Raw genomic sequence first — 23419 nt, forward strand, 5'->3', positions numbered from 1 at the left:
ATTCTTAAAAATTCTTTTAGGTGATGAGGGCACCTGGGTGGCGCAGTTGGTTAAGCGTCTGCCTTCAGCTCAGGTAGTAATCCCAGGATCCTGGGATCAAGTCCTGCATCGGGCTCTCTGCTTAGGGTGGAGGCTGCTTCTCCCTCTGCCAGCTGCTCCCCCTCCTTGTACTCTCTCTCTGTCAAATAAATTTTAAAAGTCTTAAAAAAAAAAAAAAAAGAATCCTCCTCTCCTCTGCTTTCTACTGTAAACCAGTTTGTGTTTGATTTTATGTTTACTACATCAAAAGCATCCTACCTGATCTAATATTCTAAAAACCACATCTTGGTAAAAAAAAAAAAAAAAGAAGAAGTCACTTCAATCACTAATTTATTCAATAAATACTTATTGAGTGCCTACTATGTGCAGCCCTGTACTGGAAATGCAATGTTGAGCAAAAACCACACTGTGTCCTTAAGTGTCTAAATGGAAATGAATTTCTTTAAAAAAAAAAAAAAAGATTTATTTGTTTATTTTGGGGGGAGGGGCGAAGGAAGAGGGAAAGAGAGAATCTCAAGCAGACTTACCACTGAGGGAGGCCCTCATGGGATCTCATGACTCATGAGATCATGACCTGAGCTGAAACCAAGAGTCAGACACCCAACCAACCGAGTCAGCCAGGCACTCCCCTCATTTATTTTTTTTTATAGATTGATTTATTTAAGAGAGAGAGAGCATAGGGGCGCCTGGGTGGCTCAGTGGGTTAAAGCCTCTGCCTTCGGCTCAGGTCATGATCCCACCGTGAGATCATGCCCCTGATGCCCCGGCATCAGGCTCTCTGCTCATTGGGGAGCCTGCTTCCCTTCTCTCTCTGCCTGCCTCTCTGTCTGCTTATGATCTCTGTCTGTCAAGTGAATAAATAAAATCTTTTAAAAAAAGAGAGAAAGCGAGAGCGCACACAGAGGGAGGGGCCAGAGAAGGAGACAGAATCTTAAACAGACTCCCCACTTAGCACAAAGCCTGACACAGGGCTCACTCCCACGACCCTGAGATCATGACCCAAGCCCAAACCAAGAGTCAGCCACTTAACTGACTGCACTGGCCTTCTTTCAGCAGACTGGTCTGAGATGTGTCTGGATCAGGTGAGTCTTGATCCAGAGCTCAGCCAAGGACCTGATTCTTAATCTTTACTTATCAACTCTACTCTCTCAGTGTAGGCTCCATCTCCAAGGAGGTTTCTCCTTGTGCAGTACTGGAAACACAAACCACTGTAAGAATGTCGAGCATAAGGAAGTAGTAGGAAACGAAGACGTGTGTGTTGGAAGGGATGGCAGAATGGAAACCAGGAGACTTCTACTGTATCTGCCATCCAGACCTACTTGTAGACTGCGTCAACTTTTAAATCTCTTCCCCATTCATAATCTGACATTGATTCTCTTCGCTCTCATTCATTCTTTATTAAACAAATATTTATTGAGCGTCACCTAGGTGTCTGGGCAGGGGAAGAGCTGGAGTCCAGCGGTTAAGACAGCAGGCTGGGTTTATAGCAGGGGAAGTCTAAAAAGTAGCAACCTATGGTTTTTAGCTCTTCTCCTGACTGGCGTGGAGAAATTGGTCGTCTAAGTGTCAGGTTTCCTAAAACCAGAGCGTCCAGAACCTCATAGGGCTGTTGGCAGGATCCAGTGAGATAATGTTGGGGAATGTCTTTATAAATCTTAGGACACTGTGTGAGCAAGGGATTATCATTAATTTGCACCAGTCTGTTAGTTACTTCATTCATTTAACCAACATAAATCCTTAAACTATTTCATGAGATCTGGAGTAACAACCTGGGTGTGAGTCCCCTTTCTGTCAACTGTCTGATCTTCAGCAATGACCTAACTTCTATGAGCCTCTGCTTTACCATCTGCAAAACGAGGGTGTCAGTGTGGTCTCCTTAGTGGGAATGCACCCAGTGAGATACTGCATGTGAGAAGTGCATTGTTCAGTGTAAATAACTGTTGGCTCATGTTGTATTTAGGGCAGATACTTTGTTTTCTAATTCTCACTGCAGCATTTCTATTTCCGTGGCACTTTTTTCCTGTAATATTCAGTTCAGCGTGTGCCCCCCCTGGGGCTCCAAAGCTTCTGTTACCTTCCTTCTGAGATGAAAGAGTGAAATGGAGCAAGAGGGGCCCGGAGTACTGTGTGTTCTGGACATGTGATCAAGACATGGCTCAGGTCCTCTGCCTCTGCTGTCCCTGAGGACCCTGATCTCTGGCCTCCTGTTGCTTCCTGGTCCCAGAAGAATCCTCTGCTCAGGGATTCTCATTGTCCTGGGACTGGTTATTACCCTGCACTTCTGAGCTCCAGGCCCTCCAGAGAAGAGGTCATTGTGTCCAAAGGTTAAGAGTAATGAACCTCAGGTTTCCCCCTTCATGGGGCAAAGCAGAGGCTGGGCAGTGTGCATGCATGCAAAGAGGGACCCCTGGAGCTTTCCTGGGGTGCCCAGAGGGCTGGGGGCCAGCTGATCAGGAAAGGGTGCGGGGAGAGATACTCAGAGTGGGCGGTGTTCAGAGAGGCCAGGGTACCTGGGTTAATCATCACTGTGGCTCAGATAAGGCCCCACCAGGTAGAAGCAGAGTTAGCGTGACAGAGGGTTTGGCTGAAGATGCAGCCACAACAGGGTGTCCACAGCATGCGACCATGCCGGGCACAAAACACTTTCAACATGTGATTGAGACCCCAGAGCCCAGCAAGTGGGAGGTGAACACCCCCCTCCCGCACCCCCCCTTCCCCCACTTTCTCCATGTTGGTCTTCTGCACTGATTCCTAGAATCATTTCTCTTCTGGACTTCCCTCCACCCTGGGTTTCTGTTTTCCCTCTCCTCCTTCCCATCTTCCCTCCTGACCTTCCCCTATTAGGCCCAGAGTACCAAGTTCAGGCTAAATCCTTGGATGGTGTGTGTGTGTGTGTCCCCAAACCTTGTGCCTGCTTCCGCTCCCACCTCCAGATCCAGAGGCGCGAGTGAGGCCTGGGCTCCCTGTCTGTGTCCTTGTGCCCCCTTCCCTCTAGTTGTCTGGGTATGAGGCAGCCCTGCCAATCACAGAGGAGTCAAACCCACTGACCCAGGACCTCGACAGAGCAGATGCCAAGCAAACTGTTCCATTGCTGGGACCATGTGATGCTGAGATCTTCCAGGAGGAGGGGCAAGTCATGCCCACAGACCAGGTAACCCAGACCCATCCCCTGGACACTGAAAATAAAGATGCCAACTCCATGCCAATGGTCCTTAGTGTTTGAAACCTGAGAGCCCCTCCACCCAACCATTGACGGAAGTGGGTACTAGAAAACAGAAAGGGTTTGCGCAAGGAATTTTGACTTCACTCTCACTAATTAGACCCAGCTGCATGAATGTGGAATGACAGGGAAAGGATCCGATTCCAGAATACCTGTGTATCAGTCCATTCAAAAGCAAGGTAGATGGACTAGTCCCAGGGTCAGCAAACCATGCTGGCCAATCATGCCACTGCCTGTTTATGTAAATAAAGTTTTATTGAGACACAGCCATTTGTGTTTACATAAGATCTATGGACACTTCATGCTACGATAGGGTTGAGTATTGCATAGAGTTCACTGGGGCCCCAAAACCTAAAATATTTACTGTCTTGCTCTTTACAGAAGAAGCTGACCCCTGGACCAGCCCTTTGCTATTTAAGCATGGTACTTGCTTAGCAACATCAGTATCTCCTAGGATTTGCTAGTAATGTAGAATCTCGCCCCCCACCAAGACCTACTGAGTCTGAATCTGCATTTTAACAAGATTCCAAGCACTGGATTTGGTGACCCCAATTTTCTCTCACCACTGTAGTATACGATTTTAACAATTCACTAAGCAGAAACAGGTCCAGCAATGCTAGATGCGGAAGGAGGCACACAAGGAGGGCAGGACACCGACCTTAAGGAGCATACAATTTACTTCAGTAGTTTTGAAACTTTACCATGCAGAGGATTTCCTTGGGGGAACTTGTTAAAAATACAGGATCTTCCAAGGCAGATCCAGTAGATCTTACCTGGGCCTGGGACTGTGCATTTCTAACAAGTACTCAGGGGGATTCTGACGCTCCTGGGCCTCAGGAAACACTAGAGTAACCCCTCCGCTCTCATCATGCCCTTTTTCTCCCCCTGCCATCAGGCTCCCTTTGTGGCAGGCCACATGGACTCCGGCATGGACAGCCCAGGCACCTTCTTACCAGTCCTGGTTGGTTTCAGCCCCGAGAACATGGCCAGGTGAGCCCACTGTAATGAAGGGCAGTGACTGGCCAGGCCCCTGGCGGAGGCTGAGAGGAAACCTGTCAAAATCTACAGTACAGAGGCGCCTGGGTGGCTCAGTGGGTTAAAGCCTCTGCCTTCGGCTCAGGTCATGATCCCAGAGTCCTGGGATCAAGCCCCGCATCGGGCTCTCTGCTGAGAGACCTCTCTTGCTTCCCCACCTCTCTCTGCCTGCCTCTCTGCCTGCCTGTGATCTCTGTCTGTCAAATAAATAAGTAAAAATCTTTAAAACAAAACAAAACAAACAAACAAAAACAAAATCTACAGTACAGCCACAAAGAGGAGGGCATGGTGGCTATGGTCTTATTCACTGCATCTCAAAACATTAAAGTAAATACGGACTGTCCCTGAGCTTATGAGGATTTTGTTTTTGGTGGATTTTTGTTTTATTTTGTTTCTGTTTTTGTTTCGTTTTTATGTCCACTGGTTGATGTAGTCTCTTGTTTCGGGAAGGATTGAAGGCAGCTTACAGAGGCCACATAAAATACCAGAAAGCAGACATTCAAAACGGGAATGAAGAGACAAGGAAAACAAGGGCCAGGAGATAGAATAGGGTCAGGACGATGCGGATCCCAAAGAGAAGCATCTTTTCAAAGGAGCCGTGGGTGCTGAGTGGCCTCTGATTCCCCTTTGCCCAGCTCCCTTATTGTAGCAACCATTCTCCTTTGTCATCCTAGGCTCCCTTTGTGTCCCCCTCTGGCTATTCAAACCTCCACCCTGTCCCCCTTTCCTGAGGGCTCTGTGTCACCCAGTCACCTCCGCCTTATTCTGTATGTAGATGGCCCCTTTGATCCCAGAGGTCAGCATGTGAAACCGATAGTGCTCAGGTGTGGTTCCCTGGATGTCCAGCCTCAGGAGTGTTAAAGCAAGAAGAAAGTAGATTCGTAGGCCCTTGTGTGAGAGAGCTCGGATGTTGTCACTTTGGGGTGAGGCCCTGAAATACCTTATTTTTTGAGACCATCCCTGGAGATGCTGGTGCCCAGCCAGGTGCGGGGAGCTCTGCTGACTTCACCATTGGCATGGGCCTCTTGATGAAGCTGAAGGCTTCCTGTCGCTGGAATGTTCCAGGGAAGTCTTGTAGATTCCTCAAGAGCGGCTCTGCAGATGCAATGGTGGTCCTGAGGGGAGGGGCGGCCGGGCGCTTTCTGAGGTCCTTTTCTCAACTCCCAGATTCCAGGCTTGTAGCGTAATTCATGTGAAGATATAAAGGAGTCTGAGATACTGTTAACCCTGCTCCTTTTAATGGAGGACTCTCCTTCACCAAAAATGTGTGTGCTGCAGTGGATGCTAATTTCAGGCCCTGGGACTAAGTGAAATGATGGATTTCAAACCATGTGAGCGTGGAGATCTTGCAGTTGTTCCTTAAATCAGCAGCTCCCAAACTTGGCTGATCTTCAGAGTCGTCTGGGAAGCATTTGAAAAATACAGATTTGGGGGCTCCACTCCAGAATTCGTGAAACTGACTCTCAGGGTGGGCGTGGTATCCAGAAATGGGTAGTTTAAAAAAACAACAAACAAACAAACAGAAAAACACCAACCCAAACTCCCCAGGTGATGTTGATGACTAGCCAAGTTTGGGGATCTCCGTGTTAAACCTCGCAAGGAATCCTGGCTCTGGGCTGTGCTTAGGTCTCTAGGGACTTTCCGAAGTAGTTGGAGGACAAATGACAGGGAAAGACTTTTACAAAATGGGCGTGCAATATGTGAAATTTGCTTGTCCTTGAGGAAATACAAATGAAAAAATACAAACGTAGTTAAAGAAGGGGTAGACATTTTGCTGGGATGGGATGATGAGGAGAGGTTAGGGAGGCCTTATACAGAGGTAACTCTCTGAGCTCCTGCCACAGTGGGTCATTGGCCGGGTATCCCCTATCAGGGTTGACCAATAGTGGTCAACTACCCAAGATCTCCGTTCTTTGAGATTCCATGGTTGCACCTAAGCAGGTAACAAGCCTGATGTTCTCTCGTCCCCTTAGCACATTGTTTTGTTCATGGTTAATTTATTCGAGAAATGTTTGCCAGCTGTTGGATGCTACGCTTCATGCCTTGTAGCTGTGCTCCTTCGGCAGGAGCGGTTGTCCCTCCCTCAGGTAGTGAGGGGTTCACTCTTTGGGGAGATGGCCAGAATATATTTCCAGGAATGGGAAGGGCTTCTGATGGACCTTAAGACTGAAGATCAAGTGGCAGTTTTGACATTCTGATGATAGGCACTTCTCCAGAGGCCTACAGAGAATTGTGGGTTTTGTGGCCATGACCGTGGGACACGGGCAAGGACGGGGGCACAAGAAAGTTCTGATATCAGGCTGGAGCTTTAAACTTGAGTGTTGGCTTTGCTCTGGGATTAAATTGCTGAATATTTGACTAACCCTTTTCCTTGGGGTTCAGGGACACGGTGCCCCTCTGAGCTCTAAAGCACATCTCTAGGAGAATGTTGATGTTAGACCCCCATCCCAATGTGGTCTTTGATCCCAATTCTCATCTGAGGGCCTTCCTTTAGATTCTCACCATCTCCCCCCGTCTCTCTCTCTGTGGGCCCAGGAAATGACCCCATAGAAGACTGGAGTTCCACATTCCGACAAATAGCAGAGCGCATGCAGAAGCTGCCGGGAAACTGGAAGTTTTCGGGCTCAGTCCTGCTGTTGGGGTAGGATCCTCCCCACCCTCACCTAGGGAATGCTTGCCGCCTCCTGGATGCCTCCGATCTTGTTATGTCTTGTCTGAATTCCTGGCGTAGTGTGTCAACTAAAATGTCGTAAAGCAAATCCTATTTTCCCATTTCCTCCTTCACCTTAAGATGTTGTATTTCCGTCCTGACCCTGTCTGCTAAATCCCTCATCATTAAACAGCTAACCCATCTAGGGCAGGTTTCCAGTTTGAAGAACCTCTTTTGCATCTGTGTGTAGAGAGGATTGAATGGAAGGGTGAATTGCTTTCTGATTCTCTTACATTTTCGTTTCAAAGGTGGGCTTTAAAACAATGGGATGCAGTTTCATTCTTCTGTCTTCCTAATCCTCTCCAAAAACTGGGTGGACCTTCCAAGCCTCCATGCCCCTGCGTCTCTTTCTCTGGATTGTGGTCTACCCTCACTTTGACTTGACAAGGCCCTGAGTCGAGTCCCTGCCCCTGGGCCTCTCTGCCAGGGATGACATTTTCCTTGCTTTTCTGTGAGATGGGAAGGCAGCCGCCTCGTGTGAGGTCTGTGTCTTTCAGCTCTCAGGCGCTCATCTCTCCTCCCATCTGTAGTTGTTTACTTTTAATCTCCTTTCTCAGTCACCAATTTGATCATTCTCTTTGCAATAATCTCTTTATGCTTGGTGTGTCATGTTACATCCCTGTCCATTACAATGGCTGCTTCATTGGTCTGTCCAAAGGACCTGAAATGTGACGTTTGCATTGACAAACCGCTATTAAAAAATTGAAGGGTTGGGTTGGAAGAAACTTCTTGAAAAAACAAAACTAAACAAAACCCTCTCCAAAAAACACTTATTTCCTGCTAACGGGACACTCAGTCACTGTGGCCTCCTCCTTAGAGTCCTGAATGTGCCATGGAAATGACCAGAGGTGGCCCTTGCCCTCTTTCTGCTTGTCTCAGTGAAGCCTACAACCCAGCCCTCCTCATAGCGCACTGGACACCCCCAGTCCTGCTGAATGCAGACCCAGTGGCCTCTAGCCAGAGCGAATGTGCAGGAATCACTAACCAGACTCTGTGCCAGGGGCCTCTAGCCAGAGCACTTGCCCAGCAGCCACTAATTCGTGAACAACACGATCCTCCTTCCTCTCCCAACCTCTCCCGGGTGTCATCACCTCCTTAGCCTGAGGGTCTCAGTGGCTCCTCCCGGATGAAAGGTGGAAGCTCGACCAAGATCCTGCTGGAAACCTTGCTACTGGCCGCCCATAAGACTGTGGACCGAGGCATCACAGCCTCTCAGAGGTAGGAGAGCACAGTCAGAGTCGGGCAGGGAGGGGGTCGGTATGGGCTGGGGAATGGCAAGTGCAGATGCAGAGACAGACGGTTAATGGTAGCAAGATGGAGGCCCAGTACCACCACCCCCACCGCACCCTGGGCCGTGGGAAAAGAGCTGGCCTGGGTTTCTTAGCACACAAAGTCTCACTTGTTTCCAGCAGACCCTGGGCTCCTCAGGTCCCACTGCTCTCTGTGCCCACCTGGGACACCTAATCCCTGAGCCCACCTGGGACACGGAAGCTCACCTCGTTTCAGAGAGTCTTTGGCTTGGGGAGGGTCCAGGTCGTGCAGGAAGAACTCCTTCTGCGAGGGCCTGTGTCTCTGGCCTGGCTCCCAGAATCCCCGCTGACCTCCTCGTCCGCTCCGAGCCCGTCCTCCTCGCCCCGCTCTCTTCATGTCCTTCGGCCTCGGTTGGGTCTTTGTGTTCTGCGCACGGAAGTCCTTTCTGTCCTCTGCCCTGCGTTCTGACAGGACTCCCCGCACCTCCGCTAGGGACCAGCAGAACTTAGTTTTCAGGGAATTGTGCCTTCCCCTGGGGAGAGGTGGGTACCCATGCTGTCTAGAGGGGGCCCTGGGCCCACCCCGGGAGCTGGTGGCCTTTCTCCCAGGTGCCTTCTGGAAATCCTGCGGACATTAGAGCGGGCTCATCAGGTGACCTAGAGTCAAAGCCCGAAGAATGCTGCCCTGACGATGCAAGCCAGCACCAGGTGTGTGGAAACGTGTTAGGAGAGGGGAGGTTGCATGGATGGGGGACTGTCCTGAGAACAGGGGAGACCCTCAGGACTCCTTAACACGGTGAGGGGAGCAGGTCTGCGTGGTGGAAGGCGCGGTAACCTTTCTGTTGGTTTGCACCTGTGCTTGGCCGTGTGCATCTTTCTCTGATCCCTGATCTTTTCTCACTGCCGTATCTCCTCTCGTGTCCTGACCTCTGGCCCGTGCTCAGCCTGGAGAAAAAAGGCCGCGTGTACCTGGTTGGCTGGCAGACCCTGGGCATCATGGCCATCATGGATGGAGTGGAGTGTATCCACACCTTTGGTGCCGGTGGGACCACAGTCCAGACTTGCTTCCTGGCTCCTCCTGAATGCAAACCGATTTCCTACCCCCATCCCCAGCCCATGGGGGTTCCTCATTCGATGTCCAGACTGTCCTATTTGAATAGGCATTTCAGTCAAATGCTCCTTGCTTTGAACCCCTACTCAGGCCTTGGTCCTTCAACTCCCAGCCCCGCTTAGCTGTGGCCTCCCATGTGGGTGACACCTCACCCTCCACCCCTCTGGGCACTTTCCTTCAAGACCCATGAACGTTCCCCCAAGCTTAGAATCAATCTTTCCTATAAAGCCCATCACTCCTTTCTCCCTGTCCTTAAATGTTCCAGACTACCGAGATGTCCGCGGCTTTCTCACTGGTGATCCCAGTGACATGTTTAACCAGAGGACTGAGCTCCTCCACCAGGTGGGGGGATGCCGGGACATGGGGCAGGTTGTGAAGGTGACAGGTGTGCAGGGAGTGGGAGGTGAGGGGCGCTGGGGACAGGTGGGGGAGGAGAGCAGGCAGACAGTCCAGGGAAGGGAATATGGGTTAGAGGTCGGGAGGCTTTGGGGTAGCACAGGGAGGGCGGAAGGCTCTGGATTCTCCCTCTAAAGCTGGCTCTAGTCCAGGGCTCTTCCCCCAACTTGCTGCATCATCTTGGGCAAAACACTTGACCTCGTTGAACCTCAGTTCTTCCATCTGTGTACAAACACGCTGTGTGAGAGGTCCTGTGAGGTCCCCTGTGGTCCCCAGGTCTGTGTGCGAGAGTTTTTCATGGGAGGGGCCCCCCCATCTTCTCCTGCCCAGGGTCCCCAGTTCTCCTTCTCCCAAGAGGACCTCCTGACGTGCATCTTGCCATCCCTCACAGAAATCGACACCATGGTCTTCATTTTCACCCTGGATGGTGAGAGGGAAGGCAGGAGCAGTGGGGTGAGCAGAGGGAGGCAGGGGAATGACTCAGGGGAGCTGCCATTTTTCTGGGCTTAAAGCACCTGCTCCGAGGGAGGGAGAGGGGCGCGTGTCCTGACTGGACCGCAGGGAACAGGAAGAACAGCTTTCGTCTCTGGCGCCCTCCCCTCTCCTAGACAACCTCACGGAGGTGCAGGCGCTGGTGGAGCAGGTGAAGGAGAAGACGGCCCACATCCAGGCCCTGGCGCATAGCACCGTGGGGCAGACCCTGCCAGTGAGGGTCCAGCCTTGGGGACGGAACCTGGGGTGGCAGTTACAGCAACGGCCTTCCTGGGGATGCTGCTCTGGCTCGTTCTCTCTCTGTTTCTCCAGACCCCTCTGAGGAAGCTCTTCCCTCCATCATCAACATCACGTGGCCACTGCTTTTCTTCGAATACGAAGGGAACTTCATCCAGGTATGGGGAATGAGAGGGTGTTCTCTGTGCTGAGGGACTCAGAAGGGGAAGGGTTCCAGAAATTAGAAAACTCAAGTCTGGGCGCCTGGGTGGCTCCACGGGTTAAGCCTCTGCCTTCGGCTCAGGTTATGATCTCAGGGTCCTGGGATTGATTGAGTCTCTCATTCGGCTCTTTGTTCAGCAGGGAGCCTGCTTCCCCCTCTTTCTCTCTACCTACTTGTGATCTTTGTCAAATAAATAAATAAAATCTTAAAAAAAAAAAAAAAAAAAAAAAAAAGCAACTCAAGGCTGGAGGGTGGAAAGCTTTGCTGGACTCCCAGAAAGCCAGCTGGGCAAGTTCTTGTGTTACCAGGTCACTGGTCAGTGTTTCTGAGGTAATGGCTCATTTCTCTCCAGGAATATGTGAAAAAGATAGGCCAGGCCACCAGTCACCTGACAGATTCTCATTTGTCCCTTGTTTCAGGTTCATTGTTGATGTTATAGTCATCCTCACTATATAAAAGTCTTTAAGGTATATCCTTTGCAAGTTCACTATGCTGAATTCACTGCAGACAAAATTACTGATATTGTCTGTAATATAATGAAATTATAATTTCACTACTTTTCACTAATTATAATTTATTATAATATTTGTAACTATAATTTCATTACTGAAGCACTGAAAATGCTTTAGCAAGACATTATCAGTACAAGCACTGACAATAATCATAGAAATAATTATCAATTTGGGTACACTTTGCAGTTTGGTCTGGAGAGGGCATTGGGACATCTGAGTGTTAGTTCACCTGTGCTTTGTGGCCCAAGAAAGAAGGCAGTTTTGCATCTGTGGTTCCTCCGTTTTCTCACCTGACTCCTGTCCACCATCCACAGGGCACAACCAGGGCCCTGAAGGGTTGCGCTGGAGACATGTGGTCTCATCCATTATTCAGATCACCTCTTCCAGGAAGCTTCCTGACTTGACCAAACAGCTGCCATGCTTTCTTACCTGCACTCAGAACTCAAAGGAAGCCCTTCCCCCTGAGCCAGGGGGTCCATGCTCCTTCCATTGCGTACCTTTGTCTTCCCTTCCAAATGGTGTTCATTGGTCACAGCTCTACTTTTGTGGCATACTTTCCACATTCGTTGTCTCCTTTGACATCTCATGTCTTCTAAGAAGTCTTTTCTGATGAGACCCACATTGTCTAGAACCCTCCTTGATGTGAGATACCTCTTCCAGGTTCCACTGTGCCGTCATCATACCTAATACACATGTAGGACTCTGTACTTTACAAACTATTTCATTTATAATATCATTTCTCATAACGGATTCCTAAGGGATGTAGGTTTTTCCCCCCATCTCAGATAAGGAAGCTGAAACTCAGAGATTAAGGCATTGTAATCACAGCTACATGGCTAAAGCAGAAGCCAGGACTCGAACCCTGGCCTTGTGACTCTAAGTCCGTGGTTTATTTCACTTTACAGTACAAATTTCAACCATATCCATGAATTAAGCCAGATTCTTTTATTTTTTTTTAAGATTTTTATTTGTTTATTTGACAGAGATCACAAGCAGGCAGAGAGGCAGGCAGAGAGAGGAGGAGGGGAAGCAGGCTCCCCGCTGAACAGAGAGCCCGATGTGGGGCTCAATCCCAGGACCCTGGGATCATGACCTGAGCTGAAGGCAGACGCTTTAACCCACTGAGCCACCCAGGCTCCCCGAGCCAGATTCTTTTACTCATTCATTCATTATGCACCTATCACATGCCAGGTCCTATTCCAGGGATAGGGGATATAGTAGGGAATGTTAACCTGTAATCTTTGGCAAAAGATCTGTGTTTTTAAAGAAAATTATAATTATAGTAGCAATATTTTTATTGTAAATACTTTGGAAAATACAGAAATCAAAAGGAGAAAAGCATCCATAATAACCTTCTTCCAGGGGCGCCTGGGTGACTCAGTGGGCTCACTGAGCCCCAGTGTTCTCAGGAGACTAGAGGATCTAAGGGATCTCTTATATTCCTTAAATTCGACCTTGACTGTGCCAAGGAAAAGAATAAATCTCAGATACAAATGCTTTTTTTTTTTAATGTTATGAAAACAAAACACCCAGTTTCCCATTTTAAAACATATCCTTAGAATGGGGTGCTTGGCTGGCGCAGTGGGTTAAAGCCTCTGCCTTTGGCTCGGGTCATGATCTCAGGGTCCTGGGATTGAGTCTGGCATCCGGCTCTCTGCTGCACAGGGAGCCTGCTTCCTCCTCTCTCTCTCTGCCTACTTGTGATCTGTCTCTCAAATAAATAAATAAAATCTGTTTAAAAACAACAACAACAACAAAAAACCAACCTTCTTCCAAAAAAACCACTTAGACAAATTTTGGAGAATGTCCCTCTAGGCTTTTTTATGCATATGTAAGTATGTATATATATTTATACAAAAATAAGACCATCTTTGCCATGCTGTTTTTAACTTGCTTCTCTTCACTGAAAATTATGAACACCTTTCTGTACAAATACATCCATATCATCATTTTTAAAAGATTTTTATTTATGTATTTGAGAGAGAGAATGAATGGGGGAGGGGAAGAGGGGCAGAGGGAGAAGCGGACTCCCTGCTGAGGGCAGAGCCCAAGCAGGGGCTAGATCCCAGGCCCTGAAGTCATGACCTGAGCTTAAGTCAGACACTAAGATAACTGAGCCCCCGGGAGTCCCTAATTCAAATTCTTTTGAGGACTATGGAGATTGGCCACTTGAAGATATATATTGGCTATTACTTTTTTTCTTTATTGTGTTACTTCTTCATGCCTTCTGGGCATATGCACCCATTCTTTTGGGCATATTTAATTTTTTCTTACTAATTTATAAGAGGGAGTGTAGATAGCAAGGACAGTAGCCTTTTTTTTTATTCCTGTTCTATGTTTTCCTCTAGTTTATGACTATTTTTTATCTTTCCATTGTTGATGGAGAGATGTTTTCTTTACATTTTTACATAGTCACATCAATCAGTCATTTTTTGGTGTGTATAGCTTCTGTCTCTTGCTTACTTCTGGTTTGTATCTTTCCAAATATATTGCGATTGTTTGAAATAAAAAGGCTTCCATTAGTAAATCTTTAGTTGCAGAAATATCGTTGATGTAAACTCCTCCCACACTTTTATTTTGAAAAACTTTCCATCCTACAGAAAAATTGCCAGAACAGTGAATACCCATACAACTTTCCCTAGATTCACCAATATTTTTTTTTTTAAAGATTTTATTTATGTATTTAACAGAGAAAAACAGCACATAAGCAGGGGTAGTGGCAGGCAGAGGGGGAGGAAGAAGGAGAAGCAGGCTTCCCACTGAGCAGCGTACCTGACATGGGGCTTGCTCGCAGGATCCAGGGATTGAGACCTGGACTGAAGGCAGATGCCCAACCGACTGAGCCACCCAGGCGCTCCTAAATTCACCAATATTTAACATTTTGCCACATCTGCTTCATCCGTCTTTTCCTCTGAGTTATTTGAAAGATACTTGGACATAAGATGACATTTAACACAAATTACTGTGTCCCCTAAGAACAAGGACATTTGTCTTCATAACCACAATATAATTTTCACACTCAGGAAAAAGGACCGTGAGTACGATTATTGAATATGCAGACTGTGTTCAAATTTCCCCAATTATCTCTGCATTATTTTTATTTCCGGGTCCAGGACCCAATCAGAGATAATGCGTTGCACTTTGTTATTAGGTATCCTTAGTTTTCTTTAATCTAGATGAATTCTTTAGCTGTTTTCTGTGTCTTTTATGACATTGATAGTACAGGAGTCTGACCAATTATTTTCTCGAATGTGCTTCACCTTGGATTGGCCTGATTGTTTCTTCATCATATTCAGGTGAAGCGTTTTGGCAGGAGTGCCGCAGAGATGAGGTTCATAGATGAGGGTATCACATCGGGAGATGCCTGATGTCAGTTTATTCCTTTACTGGTGATGTTATGTTTTTTCACTTACTCAAAGTAGTGTCAATTTTTTTTCACTTTCTTTTTTAAGCTTTTATTTATTTATTTGAGAGAGGCAGAGAGAGAATACGAGTGGCAGGGGAGGAGCAGTGGGAGAGGGCAAGCAGACTCCCCACTGAGCAGGGAGTCCATCGCAGGAGCCCAAGATCGTGACCTGAGCTGAAGGCAGAAGCTTAACCAACTGAGCCACCCAGGTGCCCTGGTTGTGTCAGATTTCTTTGCATCCTGTTCTTTAGTAATCTTTCACCCAATGGTTTTAGCATCCACAGATCATTCTTGGTCGAATCAATTTATTACTGTGGTGGTTTTTAAATGGTGATTTTTCTATCTTTCTGTCTGCATTTACTAGTTGGGATTCTTCTGTAAAGAAAATCTCTCCCTTCTCTCCCCACCCCATCTACATTTATTTAGACTCAGTGTGGAGTCATGAAGTTTTTTGTTGTTAAATGTGTTTTAACCCATTCCTGTTATTACTGATTTTAATACTCAAAATGAGAGCTTATTCAAGCTGGCCCCTTTGTCGCTGTGACATAGTCACATTAGTGTTGGAACACTCTTACTGTGTTTCTTTTTGGAAAAAGAAAAAAAAGCACCTTTTCTCTAATGCAGAAGAGTAGCGTATGATATAGTCTTTTGTACCTTGCGTTTTTTCTTAACAAGATATCTTAGAAACCACTCCACTTCAGTTTCTAACTCTGTTAATTATTACTTACCTGTGTGTGTGTGTATATAGACGTGTGTCTGTACAGTAGTGTCCCCAGCCATCCATGTAGGGGAACAGAAATGTTGTCCCAGGTTCACCTTGTACTTTCCTAGTTCCAGTCCTGGCTGGAATCCGTAATTTTCAAGGAGCGCTGGTGGCTGTCCCTGGGGATCAGTACAGCAGTCCTGCCTTCTCATGGTTGTGCTTTACACAGCTTCATTTACCCTAATCTACTGGTAGTCCAGAAGCAGATGACCCCCTTACCGGTTGCCAAAGGGTCGGTAGTAGTCTAACCCTACGTCACGATGCCTACGTCATTCCCGTCCCTCCATGTCATGGAGCAGCCATTTTGTCATCTCATATCGTCACCAGAAGGCGAAGGATGAATACAGTACAGTAAGATATCTTGTGAGAGAGGCCCCAGTCACATAACTTTTATCATAGTCTGCTGTTATAATTGTTCTATTTTAATATCGGTGGTCTTCATCTCTTACTGTGTGTAATGCATGAACTAATCTTTATCGTTGGAATGTACGATAGGAGAAAATGGTATGTGTATGGCTCCGTACTGTTCGCAGTAGCAGACATCTACAGGGGGTCTGGAACTTATCCCTTAGGATAAGTGGGGGCTGCTGTATTTAGAAACCTAGGTGCTAGGTACGCTCACTGCTACTGCTGACTTTGCCTCTAAGCAAAATTCTTGGGTAGAAAGAACAAGGAAATACAGGGACACCTGGGTGGCATAGTCAGTTAAATGTTGGACTCTTGATTTTGGTTCAGGTTATGACCTCAGGGTCATGAGATTGAGTCCCGCATCTGGTTCCAAGCTCAGCGTGGAGTCTGCTTGAGATCCTCTCTCTCCCTTTGTCCCTCTCCCTGCTTGCATGTGTGCACGTGCACTCTCTCTTTCTCCTCTGTCTCAAAAAAGAAGGAAAGAAAGAAAGAAAATGAACCAACGAACAAGGAAATACAGTTGATCTTGAACAACATGGGGGTTAGACGCATTGGCACCCCACACGGTTGAAAATCCCCGTATAACGCTTGACTCCCCTAGACTTAACTAATAGCGTACTCTAGATCAGAAGCCTTCCCAATAGCATAAACACTCAATTAACACATATTTTTAAGTTATATGTATTATATGCTGTATCCTTACAATAAAATAACCTAGAGAAAAGAAAACATTAAGAAAATAATACAGAGGGGTGCCTGGGTGGTTCATTCGTCAAGCGTCTGTCTTCTGCTCAGGTCATGATCCCGGGGTTCTGGGATCAAGCCCCGCATTGGCTCCCTGCTCTGCAGGAAGCCTGCTTCTCCCTCTCCTACTCCCTCTCTTGCGTTCCCTCTCTTGCTGTGTCTCCGTCTGTCAAATAAATAAATAAAATCTTTAAAAAAAGAGAAGAAAAGAAAACTATACAAAAAATTCATTTATAGTACACCACCCTGTATTTTTGAAAAAAATCTGCATATAAGTGGACCTATGTAGTTCAAATATTTGTTGTCCAAGGGTCAACTGTATATGTTTTTTTCACATAAGTAGAGATATATATATATATATATATATATATATATATATATATACATATTTATGAATTTATATATGTTCTCCTACCTGTTTTCCCTTAATAAGAACGTTAATTCCCAACATCGTCAATTTATTTGTCCATTTCCTTAGTCCTACAATAAATACCCACTTTGAAATTGCTACCCTGATTCCACTACCATCAACAAACTTACCAAGAAACAGTAAAGATTTCTTTGCAGTTCTTTTTGTCTCCTGACCATATTCCACAAAAGACACATAAAGTGTTCAAAAGTTGCTAGGATTAGGGTGCCTGGGTGGCTTAATGGGTTGAAGCCTCTGCCTTCGGCTTGGGTCATGATCCTAGGGTCTTGGGATCAAGCCCTATATCCGGGCTCTCTGCTCAGCAGGGAGCCTGCTTCCCCTTTCTCTCTCTCTGCCTGCCTCTCTGCCTACTTGTGATCTCTCTCTGTCAAATAAATAAATAAAATCTTTAAAAAAAAAAGTCACTAGGATTAAATTTTTTTCTCCTCTCTGTAGTTATGTTATCAATATGATATATAGTGAGTTTCATTTCCTTTATATATTTTTTTAAATTTTAGAGGGTTCGGGGTTTTTTTTAGGATTTTATTCATTCATTTGTCAGAGAGAGAGACAGGGAGAGCACAAGCAGGGGGAGCGGCAGGCAGAGGGAGAAGCAGGCTCCTCGCTGAGCGGGAGCCCAACTGCAGGACTCGATCCCAGGACCTTGGGATCATGACCTGAGCCAAAGGCAGACATTTAACCAACTGAGCCACCCGGGTGTCCCTGAGTTTTTTGTTTTTGATATCACTTTATCTTTTCAATATGTAAAACCCAACGTGGTTTAAAGTCACACTGAATAATAAGGAGATGTCCCCTCCCCTTCACTCTTCCCTCCACCTGTTTCCACTCATCCCAGCAGGTAAACAATTTCATTAGTTACTGACTTGCCTTCCTATGTTTCTTTTTGCAAAAAAAGCATATTTGTATGTACTTTGCAATTTTTTCTTTTACAAGAGACACTGTGCTATGTATAGTCTTTTGTGCTTCAATGAGATATCCTGAAAATAACTCCACTTGGGTTTATAAAACCCTTCCTCATTATTTTTTACATTTGTGTGTAGATTGTACATGTGCAAGAATGATTGGGGCAGTCTCTGATGTAGGGCATTTGGTTGTCTCCAGCGTTTTGCTGTTACCAATAATGATGCAATGAACATGCGTGTGTTTCTGTCATGTAGAAGTGTATCTTTGGGTAAATTCCTAGAAGAACGAGAGTTGGATCAAAGGACAAATACATACGTAATTCCATTAGATACAGCAGCATTTCCTCTCAGAAGGATTGTCCCATTTTGCTTCTTGTACCAGCAATACAGGAGATTGCCCGTTTCCTATAGTTCCTTTTTTAAAAAAAGGTTTATTTATTTATTGGAGGGAGAGGAGGGCAGAGGGAGAGAGTCTTATGCGGACTCCACACTGAGTGTGGATCCCAGCATGGGGCTCAATCCCATGACCCTGAGATCAGGACCTGAGCCAAGACCAAGAGTTGGATGCTTCACCAACGGAGCCACCGAGGCACCCCTTTCCCATAGCCTCTTTAAAAGCATTCAAAAGCTTTTGAATTTTTGCCAATCTGGTAGATGAGAAATTCTATTTCTGTGTGGTTTTCATTTCTATTTTACTTATTATGTGTTTGGTTGAGCATGCTTAAAGGTCTTTAGTAAATCTTTTTCTTGAGGAACTGTGTGTTCATGTAAATACATGAAATACACTCATTTTCTCATGGTATTGGGGTCTGGATGCTCCCTTGATTTTTAGTACTTTATTTCTATTTAAAGATATATTTATGTGAAAGAGAGAGAGTGAGAGAGCACAAGCAGGGGGAGCGACATGCAGAGGGAGAGAGAGAGAAGCAGGCTCCCCGCTAAGCAATGACCTCCATGCTGGCCTTGATCATGACCTGAGCTGAAGGCAGAGGTTTAAATGACTGAGCCCCTGATTTTTAGTACTTTATAAATCAGGGGCATTAGTTCTTTTTTTTCTGATATGCATTGTAAATATTTCATTTGGGTTTTAAACATGCAAATGTCTTTGTTTTAATTCTACTGGGGTAGAACTTACTAATCCATTTTTTGTTGAACTTATTAATGCATTTTTTGTTGAATTTTTGTGAGGCACAAAAAGCTCTCTGCTACCCCCAGGTTGTAAAGGGACTCCACCCATGTTTTCTTCTAGTACATGTTTTTTCTAGTAAAAATGGTTTCTTTTTTCCTTTCCTTCTTTTTTTTTTTTAAACACTTAGACCTGCAATTCATTAGTTTATTCTTCTCTATGGATTAAGGTATGAACCCAATTTTATTTTTTTCTACGTGACAATCTGATCGTCTCTCTTATATATAGATTATATATATATAATTTATTTGAGAGGGAGAGAGAGCAAGCGAGAGAGAAGGAGCTGGGTGAGGGGCAGAAGCAGGCTCCCCGTTGAGCAGGGAGCCCCATGGAGAGCTCCATCCCTGGACCCCAAGATCACGACCTGAGCTGAAGGCAGATGTTAACCAACTGAGCCCCCAAACGCCCCATCTCAATACATTTTTAAAATTCATCTTTTCCTGAGTGATTTGAGGTGCAGCCTCTATCAGATGCTTAGTTCCCATGTGCACTGGTTTATTTCTGGACTTTCTGTTCTGTTCTACCAGTCTGTCTATTGAAGTGATGATGCCACTCAGTTTAAATACAGAGGCTTATTGTGGGCTTAATATTTGAAAAGTTAATGCTTCTCTCACTCTTCTTTTTAAGGATTTTTCTAGGTACAGTTGCTGCCTTTTTTCGATATGGACTTTAAAATGAATGTGTCTGGATTCAGATTATGTACACTTGAAAATATTTTTGTGTTAATGATAGTTCATGGTACAAATGGTTATTTGATGGTCAGTGACATAAATGATATAGCCCAGATTTGACAGATCCCTTTCCCACAGGGCAGTCTGCATACTAGCTAGCTTCATTCCGATTGGTCAGATTTCTGCGTGCATTTTTATTTTATTTTTTATTTTATTTTTTTTTTTTGCCAAATGAGCCACGATATCTTTTTCTTGTTTTTATCTAAATTCCTGCTAGTTAACATACAGTGTAATGTTAGTTTCAGGTGTATAGTATCATGATTCAACACTTCCATACAACACCCGGTGCCCATCACAAGCGCACTTCTTAATCCCCATCGACTGCTTCACCCACCCCCGCCCCCTCCAACCTCCCCTCTGGTAACCATTGCTCTGTAGCTAACAGTCTGTTCCCTGGTTGGCCTCTCTCTCTCTCTCTTTCATTTTCCCCTTTGTTTTGTTTCTTAAATTCCACACACGAGTGAAATCCTACGGTGTGCATCTTCCTCAGACTGACTTAGTTCACTTATCCTCATAGTCTCTAGCTGCAGCCACATCCTTGCAAATGTTCCTCTTCAGTACTCATGTCCTTGTCAATCGCTTGTTAAGTATTTTCAATATACTCTCTGCAAGGGGTGTGTGTGACCTGCTCCTTCTAGAATGCCAGCATAAGGAGGCAGAAATAGTGGTAGCTTGTTCCCTAGCCTGGCAAGGACCCAGTAATGAATCCCCTCAATTCGTTTTCTGGACTCTTTTTACAGGAATATATGCAAATTTATAAGGGCAAGAGATGAGGGCCAAGGACAGGTGGGCTTTCACTCACAGTACCGTGTGTTTGCACAGTGTTTTAGTATTCAGTGTGCTTTCATATACATTATCTTATTCCCCCAAGGAGATGACTGTGGCCAAGTAGGAAATGCCTTCATCACAGATCAGAAGACCTGGATTTAGGTCCTGATTCTACATGTCACTATCATATAAACTTATTCAAGTGGCTTCTTTTTTTTTTTTTTTAAGATTTTATTTATTTGTTTGACAGAGAGAGACACAGCAAGAGAGGGAACACAAGCAGGGGAGTGGGAGAGGGAGAAGCAGGCTTCCCGCGGAGCAGGGAGCCCGATGCAGGGCTAAGGATCATGACCTGAGTTGAAATGAAAGCAGACGCTTAACGAATGAGCCACCCAGGCACCCCTCAAGTTAATTATTTTTATTTTTTAAGATTTATTTATTTATTTGAGAGAGAAAGAGAGAGTACAAGCGGTGGGAGGGGCAGAGGGAGAAGGAGAGAAAGAATCTCCAGTGGGATCCCGACACAGGGCTCGATCTCTTGACCCTGAGATCGCGACCTGAGCCAAACTCAAGAGTCGGCTTAACCGACTGATCCACCCAGGTGCCCCTCAAGTTACTTTACTTTTGACCTCTAGTTTCCACAGATGTAGAAATGGGGATAAAAAAGCCTAGTTCATTGGGTTGTTACAGGGGTTAAATTGAACTAATTTTCAACAAATGTGTATTGATCAATAACCATGTATCAGCCATTATCAGAAAGATTGGGGCTCTGGAACAGAGTAAGACACCATTTCTGCTCCAGGAGCCTTTGATTTAGTGGAATGAGTCCCAGGACCTTCACTCCTCCCCTGTCGGGCTCCTGGGGGGCAAAAGGAACATTCTGATAAGTGCAAAACCCTTCTGTGCAAGAACTCAGAGAAGAGATGTGTGTCCTGGGGGGTCAAAACCACAAATGTGTGACAGCAGCAGTTTTGCCAGGGACAGTCCTGGTTTACAACTACCATCCTAACATATAAACTCAGGGCTGGTCAAACAAATTCCATCTGTATTGAGGTCCCTGGTTTTTGATCTCTGGGTTCCTGTCTGACAATAGGGCCCTCTGCACCCTGTTGCTCTCCCATCCTCTCATTTCCCAGACCCCCGTGTGTGTGCGCCCTGTTCAGAAGTTCCAGCATGAGCTAAGCACCAAGTGGGTGCTGAATACCGTGAGTACAGGGGCCCACGTGCTTCTTGGGAAGATCCTCCAAAACCACATGTTAGACCTGCGCATTCGCAACTCCAAGCTCTTCTGGAGGGCGCTGGCCATGCTGCAGGTAGGCGGCGATGGGACGTGGCTGGCTGGGGCCTGGCCTCCTGCCCGGGCTGCCACGGAGCTATGGATGTGGGTGGGGCTAAGGGCTGACTTTCCTCCTGCTGTTGTCTTACTGGGCTCATCCTCTCCTCTAGGGAACGCATGTGCATGCTTGGGGCATGCCTGTGAGATTATAACTATCAGACAATTCTTTCAGTTACAAGTATGGGACAGACACCTAGTTCATTCTGGTGTAAGCTAAACAAGGCACATGACTGGTTCACGCAACTGGGGTCCCAGGATAGCCAGATCCCAGTACTTTAAACAATGTACTCCAGAGAATGTCAGCCTTGAACTTTCTTCTATGTTGCTCTCTTTCTCAGGCAGCTTTTCTCCAACAGGTATCAAACGGGGCCCCAGCAGTGCCGGCCCTGCATCCTACCAATGTAGCAACCCGGATGGACGGAGAGTGTATCTGTGCCCGTGATTCCCATGCATGCCTGGGAGGAAGGTGACTTGTCTTGGGTCACATGCCATCCCTGAGCTGGTCACTGTTCTCCAGGGGAAAGCCGCCCTCTGCCCAGGCCTGGCTCATGTGCTCTCCCTGTGGGATGGCCCTGGAGGAAAGGGTGGGAAGTGAGTCTCAGGCAAACAGCCTGGCCTGAGAACAGTGGAACAATACCCCGCTGTGAACTGGTATTTCTGGGCGCGTGAAGCCCATGGAGGCATGGTGGGCTCACAGCACAGGAGTAGGAGGAGAGGCCCGGTTCCTGGGGCCACCCGCAGCCCAGGATGGGGGAAAAGAGGCTCTGTACTTTGGTGGTGTGTTGGGGGGTGGTTCTTGCCCTTGACCCACTGGAATATTCTGATTTCAGAAATAAAACGAAATGCCTTGTTTTGGAAAGTTAACCTTCCCATCTCAGTAGATCAGAGTCAATAAATTAAAGGTGGGACAAGACGGGTGGCATGGGTTGGTCCCAACAACCGGTTTATTTCTTTACATCCGCCCTGCCCCTCAAACCCATTTCGTTGTCCACTGATCCAGACCTTATCCCAGCACCTCTGTATCCCTCATCTCCAACATGTGGATTTGTGTGTGCGCGCACCTGCGCATACCTTTGGCTCCTGCACGGACTCACACACGCAGGGAGAAGCGGGAACCTAGGTGATTCCAGAGGAAGCGAAAAGTTGTATCCCCAACATAGGACTCCCAGAGAAAGGATCCCAGTTAGGCAGGACAGCAGGTTTCTCATCACGAGAATTGAAAGCTGCAATTCAGAGAAGACCCTGAAGTGAGAGAGCTGCTTCCCCTGCCCTAGTTTGTAAGGGGGACATCCGGAACTCTGGGGGTGTTGAACAGCCTCTGGTGGTGGGGTGCGACGAACACTAGAACCCGGGTCCGTCCATTTTAGATCTCCGCTTCGACTGTTTGTGGACATGGGGAAGGCAAACCTTGCCCATCGCAGACCCATTCCAGACCTTCAGTGCCTAGGGCGCAGGACTCTGATAAAAGAGCGCTGGCTCCCCCTTGTGCCCGAGAAGTACACAGGGAAAAGCTCTGGAGCGCCCTGGAACCTTCAGGCTGT

At 46.5% G+C, this 23419-nt stretch overlaps 1 pseudogene; it reads left to right on the top strand.

The window, feature by feature from the left end:
- The first annotated feature begins 4077 nt into the window (after window positions 1-4077).
- On the top strand, window positions 4078-22222 carry LOC116596017 (annotated as a pseudogene).
- Window positions 22223-23419: the final 1197 nt, after the last annotated feature.

This window comes from Mustela erminea, chromosome 7 (genome assembly GCF_009829155.1).
Source record: "Mustela erminea isolate mMusErm1 chromosome 7, mMusErm1.Pri, whole genome shotgun sequence".
Taxonomy (NCBI): domain Eukaryota; kingdom Metazoa; phylum Chordata; class Mammalia; order Carnivora; family Mustelidae; genus Mustela; species Mustela erminea.